Consider the following 16,348-nt stretch of genomic DNA (forward strand, 5'->3'; position numbering starts at 1 on the left):
TCACCTTAACCTTAATTCCCGAGGTTGGTGCCTCACTCATCCTGGTCCCAGCCCAGAGTATAGGAGGGACATTTAGAGTTCTTCCCTCAGCCCGTAAGCAAGAACTTCCACTGAAACATTAGCCCTCTAGGGCAGTGGGTCCCAATGGCTGTCCCATTGGGTCATCAGGGAAGCTTTTAAATTTTCCAATTCAAAGGTCACACCCAGAGCCAGACCTCGGGGTCAGAAGTGGACATCAGTGTTTTGAAGCTCCCCAGCTATTTGGTTGGCGAACAAATGCTCTATGGCTGCCTTCTCTCCACCTCTTATGAACTCCTCCCCCTGAGTTTAGGTGCAAGTAGGGTCAGGGCCCAGGACAGGCTCTTGGCTCTGAACACTTCAGTAGGGTGTGAAGCAGATTATTCTACCTGAAGTGAGACCCTTGGACCAGCAGCATCGGCACTTGGGAGCTTGTTAGAAAAGCAGAATCTCAGGCCCCACCGCAGACCTACTGAATCAATGTGTTTTCCAGCAAGATCCCCAGGTGAGCCACAGGAACATGACGCTTTCTGGAAACTGGCTGGCTGGATGTCTGCTATTTATTCTGCCCTTGGAACACAGCAGATCGAGACCTAAACTTGAGGGTACTGATAGTAGAACCCCATGTTTTTGGTTGCTTGTCTAAGCCATATTCACCAATCTAGTTTTCATTTAAAAGTTAGTATGCTGCTGGGCGCAGTGGCTCACACCTGTAAAAATCCCAGCCACTTTGGGAGGCTGAGGTGAGTGGATCACCTGAGGTCAGGAGTTCGAGATCAGCCTGACCAATATAGTGAAACCCTGTCTCTACTAAAAATACAAAAAAATTAGCCAGGCACAGTGGCGGGCACCTGTAATCCCAGCTACTCAGGAGACTGAAGCAGGAGAATTACTTGAACCTGGGGGGCAGAGGTTGCAGTGAGCCAAGATTGCACTCCAGCCTGGGCTACAGAGCAAGACTTCGTCTCAAAAAAAAAAAAAAAAAAAAAGTTGGTATGCTGACTACAATCTAAATCCTGCCTTATTTCTTAATTGTTTTGGTATTACTTAGACCTAGGTTCAACTGCACATTACAAAATACACAAAGTACCTGTAGTTTAAGCAAGCCTATTTCTCTGCTTCAAAGAAGTCTAGAGGTTAAAGTTGGCTAACATCAAGGACCCAGGCTGCTTCTACCTTGTTTCATCATATGTGTCTTCCATATCCATGGTTACTTCATAATCCAAGATGGCAGCTCCAGCTTTAACCACCACATCTACATCCTGGAAAACAGAAGGTAAGGGGAGAAAGAAAGTTCAAAAGACTTAAAACAGCTGTCTCTCAAGGAAGAGTCCTATAAGCCAACAAACACTATAGTGGTTGCTGGAACTTGGTCACCTGGCCACACCTAGCTACATGGGAAGCTGGTAGATACAGTCCTTATCTGGGAAGCCAAGTTCTATTACTATGGGAAAAAATAGCAGAAATCGGGGGATAAATACAGTTTCTGATATAGTCTATCCCTTTTGCTACAAAAAATATCCAAGTGTATCCTTTCCCCACACATAGCGCACTCAGTCCTAATGCAAAGAAGACTACCACAAGGGCCCAGTAGTTATATCTGGGGAGACATACAGGCCTCTCCTTCAAGCCTGAATGTGGCTCTTTGTCATCTAGCTACTTAAAAACTAAAGAAGAAGCAATCCGTCCTCTCACGTACCTGATGTGCAATGGTGAAACAAATACAAACGTTAGGAAAAGGATGCAAAGCACCAGCAAGAGCCAGTTCTCTGGCCACTGTCAGCTTCTGCTGGGAAGTATTGCAAAGACTCTCTGTCTGCCTTGGAGGTATCATCCCTTGGTTGCCCTGGGTCCACTGTCTGGGAGGAACTCCCCAGTTCATTGTCCCTCATACCCTCTGGCTTTGCCCTCCTGGCCCTCCATGACCACATCCAAGCCCCATTTGGCAGAGCTGCAGATCTTTTGTTGCCTGCTTCCTGCTGATGCAGATTTGGGAACCAGAGATTGCTTTCATAGGTTTTTCAGTCTAGGCTAATGGGTTCTTTTTTGATAATTCAATCCTCTCAAAAACTTAGATGGATTTCTAGTCAGTTCCATGTGCAATGAATTAATCCCAGCCCAAGTTATTTTCTAGACATGATGGTAAGTATGAAACTCTGGTTTTTACTTGCTGGCTTCTGAACTCTCTCCACCCCACTCCCTAAAGTTAACGAGGGATACCTGAAAACAATAGACTGGGGTGGGAGGATGAGCCCATTAGTGTCCTCTCCAGCTTTATATGGCACCCAGCATCAATCTTATCTCCTGCTGAGGCTGTAGCTTTGAAGCCACTTATGGTAACTTCAGTTGGGCGTAATGAAGCATTTGGCTTTTTATGTCATGCAGAGCTCCAGACTTGGACTGAAGTCTGTAGGTGAGGACCCCTGGCTGGACAAGGCTATCTCTCCCAGCACTGCTGGCAGACAGGTTAGCTCGTGCCTGCATGCATGTTACTCAGGTCTCTGCTGAAAGCAAGGAGAAATAGCCAACACACAACAACCTTCTGAAATTTTTCTAAGAATTCCCTATCATTGCAGCCATGGTGGGTACCTGGCCGGCCTTGCATGCACAGCAAGAGACAGGGTGACCAAATGTGCCTGGGACGAGCCAGCAGCTTCTGTCACAGATGGATCCCAGGGGAGGATGGGGTCAAGTGCATCCTCAGACTCCCAGGTGTGCCAGAGTACTTGACATGCCATATTTCACCAGTCATCAGAGCAACCCCCTGAGATTGTTGGCACCATTTGTCTGATGAAGAAATTGAATCTCAGTGGGCCGAAGTCACTGAAACGGGGTCATACAATTTTAGAAGTGGGAATTTGTTGTATAAAAAGAAGTATATTTGGTCTTTGTCCCAGGTTCCTGGTAAAGAGCTCCTTAACCCCTTGGAATTTTCCTGAGTGATAGGAGTGTCTTTTGATATTCATAACAAACCCCTTCCAATGACACCTGTGTTTACCCTAATGAGGTAACCTAGGGTGGGGCCCCTAGTTAGCTTCAGAATAGGGATGCTTACCAGAAGAACAGTGACCAGAGGATTGGAACTTTCAGCCCCACCCACCAACCTCCAAGACACTTGGGAAGGGAGTGGGAGTCTAGAGGTGACACTCTTCAAAAACTCTTTTTTTTTTTTTTTTTTTTTTGAGACAGAATCTCGCTCTGTCGCTCAGGCTGGAGTGCAGTGGCGTGATCTGGGCTCACTGCAAGCTCCATCTCCCAGGTTCACGCCATTCTCCTGCCTCAGCCTCCTGAGTAGCTGGGACTACAGGTGCCCGCCACCACACCTGGCTAATTTTTTGTATTTTTAGTAGAGACAGGTTTCACCGTGTGAGCCAGGATGGTCTCCATCTCCTGACCTCGTGATCTGTCCACCTTGGCCTCCCAAAGTGCTGGGATTACAGGCGTGAGCCACTGCACCCAGAACACTCTTCAAAAACTCTTGAACAACAAGATATGATGAGCTTCTGGGTAGCGAATGGATCTCTGTGCAGGGAGGGTGGTGTACCTTAACTCCACAAAGAGTCAAAGCTTCTACACTCAGGACCCTTCTGGACCTTACCCTATGCACCTCTTCATCTATACCCTTTGTAATATTCTTTAAAATAAACCAGGAAATGTAAGTTGTTTGCCTGAGTTCTGAGAGCTGCTCTAGCAACTAGGGTCATGGAAACTCCCAATTTATAGCCTGTTGATCAGAAGTACAGGAGGCTCAGACACAATTGGTGTATGAAGCAGGGGCAGTCTTGCGAGACTGGGCCCTTAATTTGTGGGATTGAAGCCATCCTCACGGAGTTAACAGGAATTCTGGAGAGAATTCCTATTATAATAAGCATTAATCAGACTGCATTTGACCCACTTCCTTGTAACTGAAAGGCATTAGATACTGATCATATGTATCCCCATTGTTCCTATACGTATCATTTTTGACGCTAAACTCCTAAAGCTTTTGTTTAAGTATTGCTTAAGTGTCTTTCACATCCCGAATCCCAGCAAAACACCTGATGCCAACCAGTTTGGAGACCCACAAGGGAATGGAATCGGCAAGAGAATACCATTTCTTCATTTCCCTGTCCCATAATTTCAACCTGCACTCTTTGACCAATCAACAATCTCCACACTCTGGCCCACCACAAAACCCTTAAAAATCCTAGTCCCAAACTCCTTGGAGAGATGGATGTGAGGTTTCCTCTTTTCTATTTGTTTGCCAGCCCTACAATGAAATCTCTCTGCTGCAACCTGGTATGTCGGCATATTGACACCACCAGGCACAGCAGGCAGTGGACCTATTATGGTTACAGGATCTGATGCTAACAACAGGCAGATAGTGTCAGAATTGAACTGAGTTGTAGGACACCCACAGTTGGTGTCAGAGAATTGATCATAGTAGGAAAAAACCCACACATCTGATGTCAGAAGTGTTCTGTGTGAGAGCGTAGTCACAGTCTTTTCTCAGAGACTTGAACCCAGACCTGTATGTCTTCAGCATCTGTGATTTGTAACTGCATGTTTATTCACTGTCATTAAGCATGCACATTGTCTAAAGATACAGTGCTACAGGCTCCTGGGAAAAGCAGCAGTCTCCTTTTCTCCTTCTCACTTCCAGTTCCCTGAAGGTAACTACTTATCAATAGATCCTCTAGAAATTTATCTCTGCATCTCTAAACAACATGTGTATCTTGCTGCTACTTTAGTTTTCGGTTTCAGGCATTACCTTTGGACTTCCTATTATAGATGACAAGAATTTAGCATCCTTTCTCCCCTCTACTTCTCTATCAACCCTACCACACATGTGAACACTCTCCACCAACCATCCTTCCAGTATAAGTAAAAAGTAATTTTGATTCGATCAATATTCATGTGCTTGCAATATTATGATCATATACCTGCTGCATAGTATATTATAAACAATATTTTGTCATTTTTGGAATTAATAATTTTATTGTTCACAGCCACTCTTATTGGTCTGTGTATTATTGGCCAACTGCACATTCTTCAGTTTGCAGAATCTTGCAAAAAAACTAGTAGGAGTGAACATTCAATATACTGCAGGAACTATTCTAAGCACTTCAACTGTGTACATTTTTTTCACCTTTTATTTTACTTAGTTTTTAGAGACAGTGTCTCGCTCTGTCACTCAGGCCAGAAGGCAGTGGTGTGATCATGGCTCACTGCAGCCTTGACTTCTCAGGCTTAAGCCATTCTCCCACCTCACCCTCTCAAGTAGCTGGCACTACAGGTGCACGCCATTTCACCTGTTTAATTTTTTTATTCTTTGTAGAGACGTAGAGTCTTGCCGTGTTGCCCTGGCTGGTTTTGAATGCCTGGCCTCAAGTGTTCCTCCCACCTCAGCCTCCCTAAGTGCTGGGATTACTGGTGTGAGTACCTGCACCCAGCCCACTTCAACTATTTTTATTAATTTCATCCTTATTCATGTCCTATGAAACAGGTGCTTTTATTCCCACTCTACATATGAGAAACAAAGAGACTTAAGTGATCTCCTCAAAGTTATACAACTAGTAAATGCAGAGCTGGGATTCAAACTGTGATACTTCACTGCTTCCATTTTTGTACACAGCCCTGAATTTTGGGGGATTCAACCATTTTGGTGGCCACAGGGAACTCTCTAGAATGGACATGCTATTTTTTCTGCCAGGCATACATTCCCCTAATTTTTTTTTTTTTTTTTTTTTTTTTTTGGAGGACTTCCACATTACCTCTACTGTTGCCCCATGTGGCTTAGGAGGTAGGGTTTTTACTCTGTGTACCATCTTTGGGCTTAGCATCCAGTTTGTCATCTTCCTAGTCAGCCTTTTTTGTGTGATGCTAGGAAAGGGCACTAATCCCATCAAGGGGGCCCCACCCTCATGACCTCATCTAACCCTCAATTACCTCCCAAAGGCCCCATCTCCAAATACTGTCACATAGTGGGTTCGGGCTTTAACATATGAAGTTGGTGGAAACACAATCCAGTTCATAGCACTCGCCAATGGCTGCCGGGGTTTGGGTCATGGAGCCCACGGGAGGATTTTCAGCAAGGAGGAGGTCAGCAAGGAGGAGGTTATCCACAGGGGGCCCCAACACCAACACCAGGCAACATTGAGCAGGGGATAGCGCTGGTGAGGCATATCCCTGGGTAAAAGGGCACTTTTGGTACAGATTTGAAAAGCTATTTCTACCTTGAGTAGTTTCCAAATAAAATGGAAAAACCTGGATAAATAATGCCTGGCACCATTAGCATCCGGCGTGAGCTGACAACTGAACGAACCAGAGAGTCCCAGCATGTGAGCGCACAAGAGGCCCTGACAGCCATCCCCAGAGTTCCCAAATGCTGCTCCGTGGCATTTTCAAAGGTCTCTGGAGAAATGAGAACCAGAAGAATGATGAGATAAGTTTTTATAAAGCTAAGGGTTTTTTCCCATTTAAGGGAATAAAATTTATGTTGTGTTTTCTCATTTTTATATCTTTTTATTTGGTACTAAAGTTTTCTTATAATGAAATTATAGTTATTGTAGATGCTAAGCATTTTTTCTTTAATAATTTTATTTGGCCATAGTAAAAAATGATCACCCCTGAAAGTTGCTGTTATCACTGGCATCTCAACATCTGGAAACCCCTGAATGAGTCCAGCTTTTTAATTTAACAGAACAGAAGTGAGGCCTCTGGCAGGGAAGTGTCTTGCCCAAGGTCACAAAGCTGGTTAGCAAATACGGGCATTGGACCTGAGAACTTGATGCCCATGCTCCCTCCTGCCCTCCTCCTCTTCTCAGGGGCACTGCACTGGTATAATATGAGGAACACCGTGTTCCTCATATGATTGGTGAGATTTCTGATGACCCATAAAACGCGTAAGGAGAAAAAAAGTCTCGTGTTGACGTCAGCGACCAAGGGAGCCCATCACCTGCAGTCCTGAGGCTGTACCTGTTAAGGAGTCCTACTCTGCTCTCCTAACGCCTGCATTCACTATTGGGTACTGCTGTGTTCCCTCCCTTTGCCAACTAGAAAATCTTTGATTTGTTTTCGGCCGGGCGCGGTGGCTCAAGCCTGTAATCCCAGCACTTTGGGAGGCCGAGACGGGCGGATCACGAGGTCAGGAGATCGAGACCATCCTGGCTAACACGGTGAAACCCCATCTCTACTAAAAATACAAAAACTAGCCGGGCGAAGTGGCGGGCGCCTGTAGTCCCAGCTACTCGGGAGGCTGAGGCAGGAGAATGGCGTGAACCCGGGAGGCGGAGCTTGCAGTGAGCTGAGATCCAGCCACTGCACTCCAGTCCGGGCGACAGAGCGAGACTCCGCCTCAAAAAAAAAAAAAAAGAAAAAGAAAATCTTTGATTTGTTTTCAACTGCTTTTGTGGGATGGATAAGGCAATCCTCATGCAATGAAGGAAAAATAACGTTGGCTTGAAGACTGCCCACTCTGAACGTCTTCCTATATTGTTATTGTGGAAAAACCCCACATAGAGGTGAGCTCTCAGGAACATCACAAAATCTCCTGTGTTCTCGAAAAACCATGATTAATTAAGCTACTTCAGAAAATACTGATAGACTGACAGACGCCTAACTAGCCCGACACAAGCAGATGCCACTATATTGATCTGGGGGCTTGGGGATCAGGATCTTATTTGTATTTTTCCTGATTCCTCAGGATCTTATTTGTATTTTTCCTGATTCCTCAGAATGAGGGACAGGGGTTTTATGTTCTTAGCTGGAGGACTGCAGCAGGGAAAGGCATTTCCTATGGACTCATGTATTTTTGCCAAGTAAATGTCATAGTAAATAATATTACACAGAAAAAAGAAAAATTAGATTTTTCTCATACCTAACTCAAACTGGAAATTTATTTTTCTCCAATTTATTGCCTTCAGACCAATAAGTCAGAATTTTGAGAAACAATATGTGTATATGTATATGAACATGAATATATGTGTATGTGTGGATGTATATGAATGTGTATATGAATATGAGTGCACATATGAATATATGTATATAAATATGTGCATGTATCTGTGTATACACACACACACACATTTCAATCTCCAGGAGAAACCTGGACGGCTCCCGGGATCACCATGGAGATCACCAGGGATCTCCAGGAGAAACTTCACAGGCTCCAGGGATCACCATGGAGATCACCAGGGATCTCCAGGAGAAACTTCACAGGCTCCAGGGATCACCATGGAGATCACCAGGGATCTCCAGGAGAAACTTCATAGGCTTCAGGGATCACCATGGAGATCACCAGGGATCTCCAGGAGAAACTTCACAGGCTTCAGGGATCACCAGAGAACTGAATGTGTTTAATTAGGGCAGCATTACAAAGCGGTTATGACTGATGAGCTGGAGAGACTGAAGTCACTAAGAAAGCAGCAGGATTTAACTCCACTTGTGGGAACCAGCCTCCAAGAGGACTCCCAGTGATTCTTCGTTTTTTTTTGGTTTTTTGTTTTTTTTGAGACGGAGTCTCGCTCTGTCGCCCAGGCTGGAGTGCAGTGGCACAATCTCGGCTCACTGCAAGCTCTGCCTCCCGGGTTCACGCCATTCTCCTGCCTCAGCCTCCCGAGTAGCTGGAACTACAGGCGCCCGCCACCTCACCCAGCTAAATTTTTTTGTATTTTTAGTAGAGATGGGGTTTCACCGTGTTAGCCAGGATGGTCTCAATCTCCTGACCTTGTGATCCACCCGCCTCAGCCTCCCAAAGTCCCCCGGTGATTCTTTGTCGGTTTCATGCCCTATGTAATCACTAGGACATGGATGAGATGCGAGCATGTAACATACGATACAAGGTCATGAAAGGCATTGTACCTTTCATGTACTACCTTGCTCTCTTGGATCACTCATTCTGGAGGAAGCCAGCTTCCCTATCATGAGAACACTCAGCTGGAAAGGGCCACCTGGCAAGGAACAAGGAACAAAGACCACGTGCTACCAGCCAACAAAAATTGGGCACCAGTCCTGGAATCAGATCCTCCAGCCCCATCACGCTTTCAGATGACTGCAGCCCAGCCAGCAACTCAGCTCGTCTCATGAGGGATCCCATCTGTATATAATTAATATATATGTATTAACTGAGACATATTTCACATGCCATAGAACACATCCAAAGTACGTAGTTTAATGGTTGTTAGTATATTCACAAAGTTGTGCAGACATTACCACAATCTAATTTTGGAACTTTTTTTTTTTTTTTTTTGAGACGGAGTCTCGCTCTGTAGCCCGGGCTGGAGTGCAGTGGCCGGATCTCAGCTCACTGCAAGCTCCGCCTCCCGGGTTCTCGCCATTCTCCTGCCTCGGCCACTGGGACTACAGGCGCCGCCACCTCGCCTGGCTAGTTTTTTGTATTTTTTTAGTAGAGACGGGGTTTCACCATATTAGCCAGGATGGTCTCGATCTCCTGACCTCGTGATCCGCCCGCCTCAGCCTCCCAAAGTGCAGGGATTACAGGCTTGAGCCACCACGCCCGGCCATTTTGGAACATTTTTATCACTACAAAAACAAACCCTCTACCCATCACCAGATACTCCCCATTCTCACTCTCCTCCCCAGCTCCAGGAAAACAGTAATTATTTGGTTTCTATAGATTTGCTTATTCTCGCCATTTCACATTAATGGAATCATTTACTATGTGGCCTTTTGTGTCTGGTTTCCGTCACTTAATATGACATTTTCATGTTTACCCATATGGTAGCATGTATCAGGGTTTCCTTCCCTTTTATGGCCAGATAACATTCTAGTAGATACAACACATTTTGTTTATCCATCATTCACTAGTTATAGGACATTTGGGTTGCTTCCAATTTTTGGCTTTTATGAATAATACTGCTAATGAAGATTTGTGTACAAGTTTTGGTACATAAATATTATTTCATTTCTCTTGGGTATATCCCTAGGAGTGGAATTGCTGGGTCATATGGTAACTCTATGTGTTATCTTTTGAGGAACTGCAAGTCTGTTTTCCAAAGCAGCTGCACTATTTTACATTTCTAGCAGTATTGTATGAGGCTTTCAAATTCTCAGTTTCCTCACCAGTAGTGTATGAGGCTTTCAAATTCTCTGCTTCCTGAATTCTGCTAATTCACCAACACTAATTATTATTATCTGTCTTTTTTATTATAGCCATCCCTGTGGGTGTGAAGCAGTATCTTGTGGTTTTGATTTTCATTTTCCTGATGGTTACTGATGTTGAGCATCTTTCAATATGCTTGTTGATCATTTGTATATCTACTCTGGAGAAATTTTTATTTATATCCTTTGTCCACTTTTTAATGAGATTACTTGTGCTTTTGTTATTGACTCATAAAATTTCTTTATGTATTATAGATACAAGTGCCATATCAAATATATGATTTACAAACATTCTCACATTCTGTATGTTGTCTTTTTCTTCATGGTATTCTATGAGCACAAAAATTATAATTTTAATGTAATCCTGTATATATATATATATATTTTTTTTTTTTTTCTTTTGTTGCTTGTGCTTTTGGTATCATATCTAAGAAAACATTGCCTAGCTCCAGGTCATGAAGAATATACTCCTATTTTCCTTAAAGAGTTTTATAGTTTTACCTTTTACATTTATGTCTTTGATCCATTTTGAGTCTTTTTTTTTGGTATATGGTGGGAGGTAATTGTCTGATCTCATTCTTCTGCATGTGGATATCTGGTTGTTCCAGCATCATTTGTTGAAAAGACTTTTCTTTCCCCATTGGATGGTCTTGGCATCCTTATCAATAATTTGGGTTTGTTTCACATAGGTTTATTTCTAGACTCTCATTTCTATCCCATTGATCTATATAGCTATCCTTATGCCACCACTACACTGTCTTGATTACTGGTGTTTTGTAGTAAGCTTTGAAATAAAGAAGTATGTGTCCTACAACTTTGTTCTTCTTTTTCAAAGCAACAAATTCCTAGTTTATAAGTTTATCGAAGAATGCTTTTATTTAATCTTCAATTTTAAAAGATAGTTTTGCTGGACGTAAGATTCTTGATTCACTGGTTTGAATTTTTTGTTTTTCCCATCACTTTGAATACAGCCTTCTGGCTTCTTACTTTTGATGGGGAATCAGCATATTGAGGATTAAGTCAATTAATTTTATTTGAGTTCCTTTGCCTATGATGAGTCGTTTTTCTCTTGTGGCTTTCAAGATTGTCTCTTTATTGCTGGCTTTCAATGTTTTGATTATGATATATCTGAGTGTGGCTCTGTTTAAACCCTACTTAGAATTAATTGTATTCCTTGGATGTATAGATTAATTCTTTTTAAGGAATTTGGGGTGTTTTCAACCATTATTTCTTCAGACACGTTTTCCGTTCCTTTCTTTCTTTCCTTTCGTTCTGGTACATCCAGTATGCATATGTCGGTGTGCTTAACGGTGTCCCACATTGCTCTGAGGTTCTGTTTATTTTTTATTTTTGTTTCTCCAATTCATAATCTCTATTGATCTATCTTCAGATTTGCTTATACTTTCTTCTGCCAGCTCAGATCTATTTTTGAGCCTCTCTAGTAAATTTTTCATTTCAATTATCATACTTTGCAACTCCAGAATTTTTATTTCATTCAGTTTTATAACTTCAATCTCTTTATATTTTCTATTTGGTGAGGTATTACCATCATACCCTCCTTTAGTTCTTTGGCCATGGTCTCCTTTAGTTCTTTGAACATGTTTATAGTAATTGCTTTGAAGTCTTTGCTATGCCCAATGTCTGCATCCCTCATGGGCTATTTCTATTGCTTGTTTGCTTAGGTCACGCTTTCCTGTTTCTTTGTGTGTCTTTTTTTTTTTTTTTTAGACAGTCTTGCTCTGTCACCCAGGCTGGGGTACATTGGCATGATCTCAGCTCATTTCAGCCTCTGCCTCCTGGGTTCAAGCAATTCTCCTGCCTCAGCCCCCTGAGGAGCTAGGATTACAGGCATGCACCACCATGCCCAGCTCATTCTTTTTTTTTTTTTTTTTTTTTTTGGTATTTTTAGTAGAGATGGGTTTTGCCATGTTGGCCAGGCTGGTCTCCAACTCCTGGCCTCAAGTGATCCGCCCATCTCGGCCTCCCAAAGTGCTAGGACTACAGGCATGAGCCACTGTGCCTGGCCTCTTTGTGTGTCTGATAACTTTCATCAAATATTGAACATTTTAATTAATATATTGTAGCAACTCTACATACTGATTTCTCTCCCTGTGGGGACTGTGTATTTGTTCAGTGTCTTGCCCTGACTAGTTCAGCAAAGTCTAGTCTCCTCCATTGGGCAGCCTCTGATGTCTCTGCCCAAACATTTTCCCTCTCAATTTTATCTGTACGCCTGTGGTTTTCTGTGGGTCACCCCGGGTCAGCTCAGATGGTTAGTCAGTCTCTGATTTGTCAGAGGTTGTACTTAAGCCCCTGAACCAGTCAGGTTTGCACCACTGGATCTGTGTGTGGCTTCGAGACTGCTTTCACTGTTCAGGGAGTTTGTGAGTTTGACTCGTGTTCAGCCAAGGAATAGTAGCTCAGAAGTTCCTCTTCATTCACCCTTCAGAGGACTCAGCTCTGGGCAAGCACACAGAGCTCCTGACCACCTGGGAGGACTGTGGGTTTAGCTGGGATCCCTTTGGTTGTCTCTTTCTTTGATCTCCGCATTAAGTTTCTGGCTAGTCTGCCTCTATTGGTATCACACTCAGTTGTTAATCTCCGCTAATTGCTAGTTGACTGTTCTATTGTTTTCAATAATTACCTGGGGCCCTAAATTGCTCAACAGTCTAATCCAATTAAAGTAGAGCCCCTTGGCAAGGACGGTGTGTTGTGAGTCTTGAAACTGGCTCCAACGCTTTCCTTGGCAGAAACTTAGCACTAGGGAGCAGGAGCTGGAGATGCAAGAAGATGGGGACCCGGCAGCCCTACCTGGGTCCTCTTGACCAAGAAGGAGCTGCGTGTGTATGGGAGGTGAGAGCTTGTGCCATGACAGCTCAGTATAGATCTTCTGTGAGCCACAGCTGGGGGCAGGGAAATGAAGGATAGGATTTACCAATATTCACCAGCTACCAAATCTACCTGGAATAGTTCTTTCACCTCCAGAAGCTGGAAGAGATGGAAGCTGCCAAGCCCACCAGAGCAGTTCTCCCACAACACAGTGCTGGAGGGAATGGGAGACTGCATTTTTTACCAGTCCCACCCAGATCCTTTCTCTGTAGGGGTGGGAAAACAGGCTCCACTACCTGGTGGCCACCACCATTCAGTATAGGATTTCTGCAGCATGGAGCTCTGGGAAATAGATCTACCGATATTCAACGCCTGTGGAATCCACTGGGAATAGCTCCTCTACCCCAAGGAGCTGGGGGAGACGGAAGCTGCCACTCAGCTTTCAAATTCTTTGGAGCAGCTCCTCTGCAACACAAAGCTATGGTGATGAGGGGAAGCCCTAGCTCAGTGGATAGCCTCCCTCATTCTTACTGTGTTTGCGTAGGTTTGCTTTGTTGTAAGCACTTTGATCCATCTTCAGAGATTTTGGCTGATCAGATTTTGCTTTGATTAGCTTAATAGCTGTCCTTCTGGGAGAGAACTTTCCCCAAGTTCCTCACACTGCTGCTCTGCTCCAAGGTATGTTTTTAAGCAGGAAAAAAATCTGTGAGGAAAAGCAATATATATAATGTGCCACTATTGATAAAAAAGGACAGAGGGAGAATGATAGATATATTCACTCATATTATGCTTAGAATATCTCTGAAAGCATATACAAGATTCTGGAAGCCACTGTCTGGTTCTGGGGAGTGCAATAGGATGGCTAGGAGACAGGCATGAGAAAGAGACTTCCCCCAGTATATCCAGCTGTACCTTTTGAATTGTGAATATGCAAATATGTTACCCATTAAAATATAAAACTATAATTAAAATGTTGAGGCCAGGCACAGTGGTTCACGCCTGTAATCCCAGCACTTTGGGAGGCCGAGTCAGGATGATCACAAGGTCAAGAGATCAAGACCATCCTGGCTAACATGGTGAAACCCCATTCCTACTAAAACAAACAAACAAAAACCAAAAAATTAGCTGGGCATGGTGGAATGTGCCTGTAGTCCCAGCTACTCAGGAGACTGAGGCAGGAGAATCCCTTGAACCCCAGAGGTGGAGGTTGCAGTAAGCCGAGATCGTGCCACTGCACTCCAATCTGGGCAACAGAGAGAGACTCCATCTCAAAAATAAATAAATAAATACAATTTGAACTGATTTTTTAGAAAACCACAAAAAGTATCCTAAGTAACAAGAGCTTGATTTTCAAGGAGCAGATTGAGGACTTCAAGAGGTATTGGTAGATTATTTTAAATATTTTTGATTATTTTTAAATGGGCAAACAGAAGAGTAATTAATATAATAAAATAGAATCAGACCATTGTAATACTCAGACCATTAATAGAATAAAATGAAATAGTTAAATAAAGAAACCTTCCCAATTATCAGATCAGGGCTAACCTCTCCAAAGTTTGTCCTTGAGGGAGAAGACCTTAAGTCAGGTAAAGCTATAAGCTTTATATAAGTTCCAGTCAATTTCCATGACTTAGATGAGGAATACCTCATTGAATTTTAGAATAAACATTTTATTTGACCCATGACAGGGTTGAAGTTTTGGTCCCTTTCCTCTGAGAAAGCTCTCTGATCCATGTGAGTTTGTCCCCATGCTCCCCAGCAAACTTCAAAGCCAACATACTGAGAAACACAGGTAAAATGATCCCTGTCAAGCTCCACCCTGCCAAGAAAAATGTCCCAGAACACTATTTCTCTAAAATAATGAGTGTTGACATGATTTACCCTATGTATTATTTTTTAGGGTCACTTTTAGACAATATAGTAGGGTATACAACCATTAATCAATTTCCTATTTGGGTACATGAGAATACTTTCTAATTTTACCCTATTAAGAATGAAATTGAAATGTCCACCTGATAGTCAAGTCTTTAGAAATATCTATCACTATGTATTTAGAATAAATTTTTGGAGCAGAGTTGCTCAGAACAAAACATATAGAGATATTAGGAATTTTTAATAAACATTACCCAGTTACCTTCTGCAACATATTAAATTCTCCAAAGACATGGCCGGGCGCGGTGGCTCAAGCCTGTAATCCCAGCACTTTGGGAGGCCGAGATGGGAGGATCACGAGGTTAGGAGATCGAGACCATCCTGGCTAACACGGTGAAACCCCGTCTCTACTAAAAAATACAAAAAACTAGCCGGGCGACGTGGCGGGCGCCTGTAGTCCCAGCTACTCGGGAGGCTGAGGCAGGAGAATGGCGTAAACCCGGGAGGCAGAGCTTGCAGTGAGCTGAGATCCGGCCACTGCACTCCAGCCTGGGCGGCAGAGCGAGACTCCGTCTCAAAAAAAAAAAAAAAAAAAAATTCTCCAAAGATAGTCACAATACATCTCTCATCCTATACACGCTTCTGCAATGCAGTGTGGACTTGTTATTCCTCTGTCAAAACGTATTCCTCTCCACCTGCTTTGGTGGACCTTGTGACTGCTTTGAGCAATGCAATATGGTGGAAGTGATGCTGTGCCCATGGATGTAACTTTTAATTGGCCTGTCAGCTTCCGCTTCCCGCCCCTTGGAAAATGTGCATTAAAAAGGCACACTCTCTTAAAAACTAGCCATTTTGCTGAAAAATGGCAAGTTACATGCAGAAGCTATGTGTAGATGTCTCACTTGAGCCCAACCTGAGCTCCCAGCCCACAGCCAGTGCCAACTGCCAGCTATAACCATGTATGTGACCCATCTGGGATGTGCGAGCCCACATGAGCCACCAGATGACTCCAGTCCCAGCCAACAACATGCATAGCAGAAGAACCATCCAGCTAAGCCCAATGGTCACACAGAATCATAAGAAGGAATAAAATGGTTGTTGAATATTGTTTTAGGCCACTGAGTTTGGGGTTCGTTTGTTACTTAGCAATCAATAACTCAACACTCTCCAAAAACACTGCTCCAATTTATATTCTCATCAGCGGTATATAAAAATGTTTCTTTCCCCAAATCCATGCCCACTCTTGGTATGTTTTTTCATCTTTGCAATGTAATGGGTGAACACTGCTTCTTAATATTGGTTTGGGCCAGGCACAGTGGCTCACGCCTGTAATCCCAGCACTTTGGGAGGCTGAGGCGGGCAGACCACAAGGTCAGGAGTTCAATACCAGCCTGGCCAATATGGTGAAACCCTGTCTCTACTAAAAATACAAAAATTAGCCAGGCATGGTGGTGCGAGCCTGTAGTCCCAAATACTCAAGAGGCTGAGGCAGAAGAATCACTTGAACTAGGGAGGCAGAGGTTGCAGT

Source organism: Trachypithecus francoisi, unplaced genomic scaffold (assembly GCF_009764315.1).
Source record: "Trachypithecus francoisi isolate TF-2019V2 unplaced genomic scaffold, Tfra_2.0 Lachesis_group10, whole genome shotgun sequence".
Lineage (NCBI taxonomy): Eukaryota > Metazoa > Chordata > Mammalia > Primates > Cercopithecidae > Trachypithecus > Trachypithecus francoisi.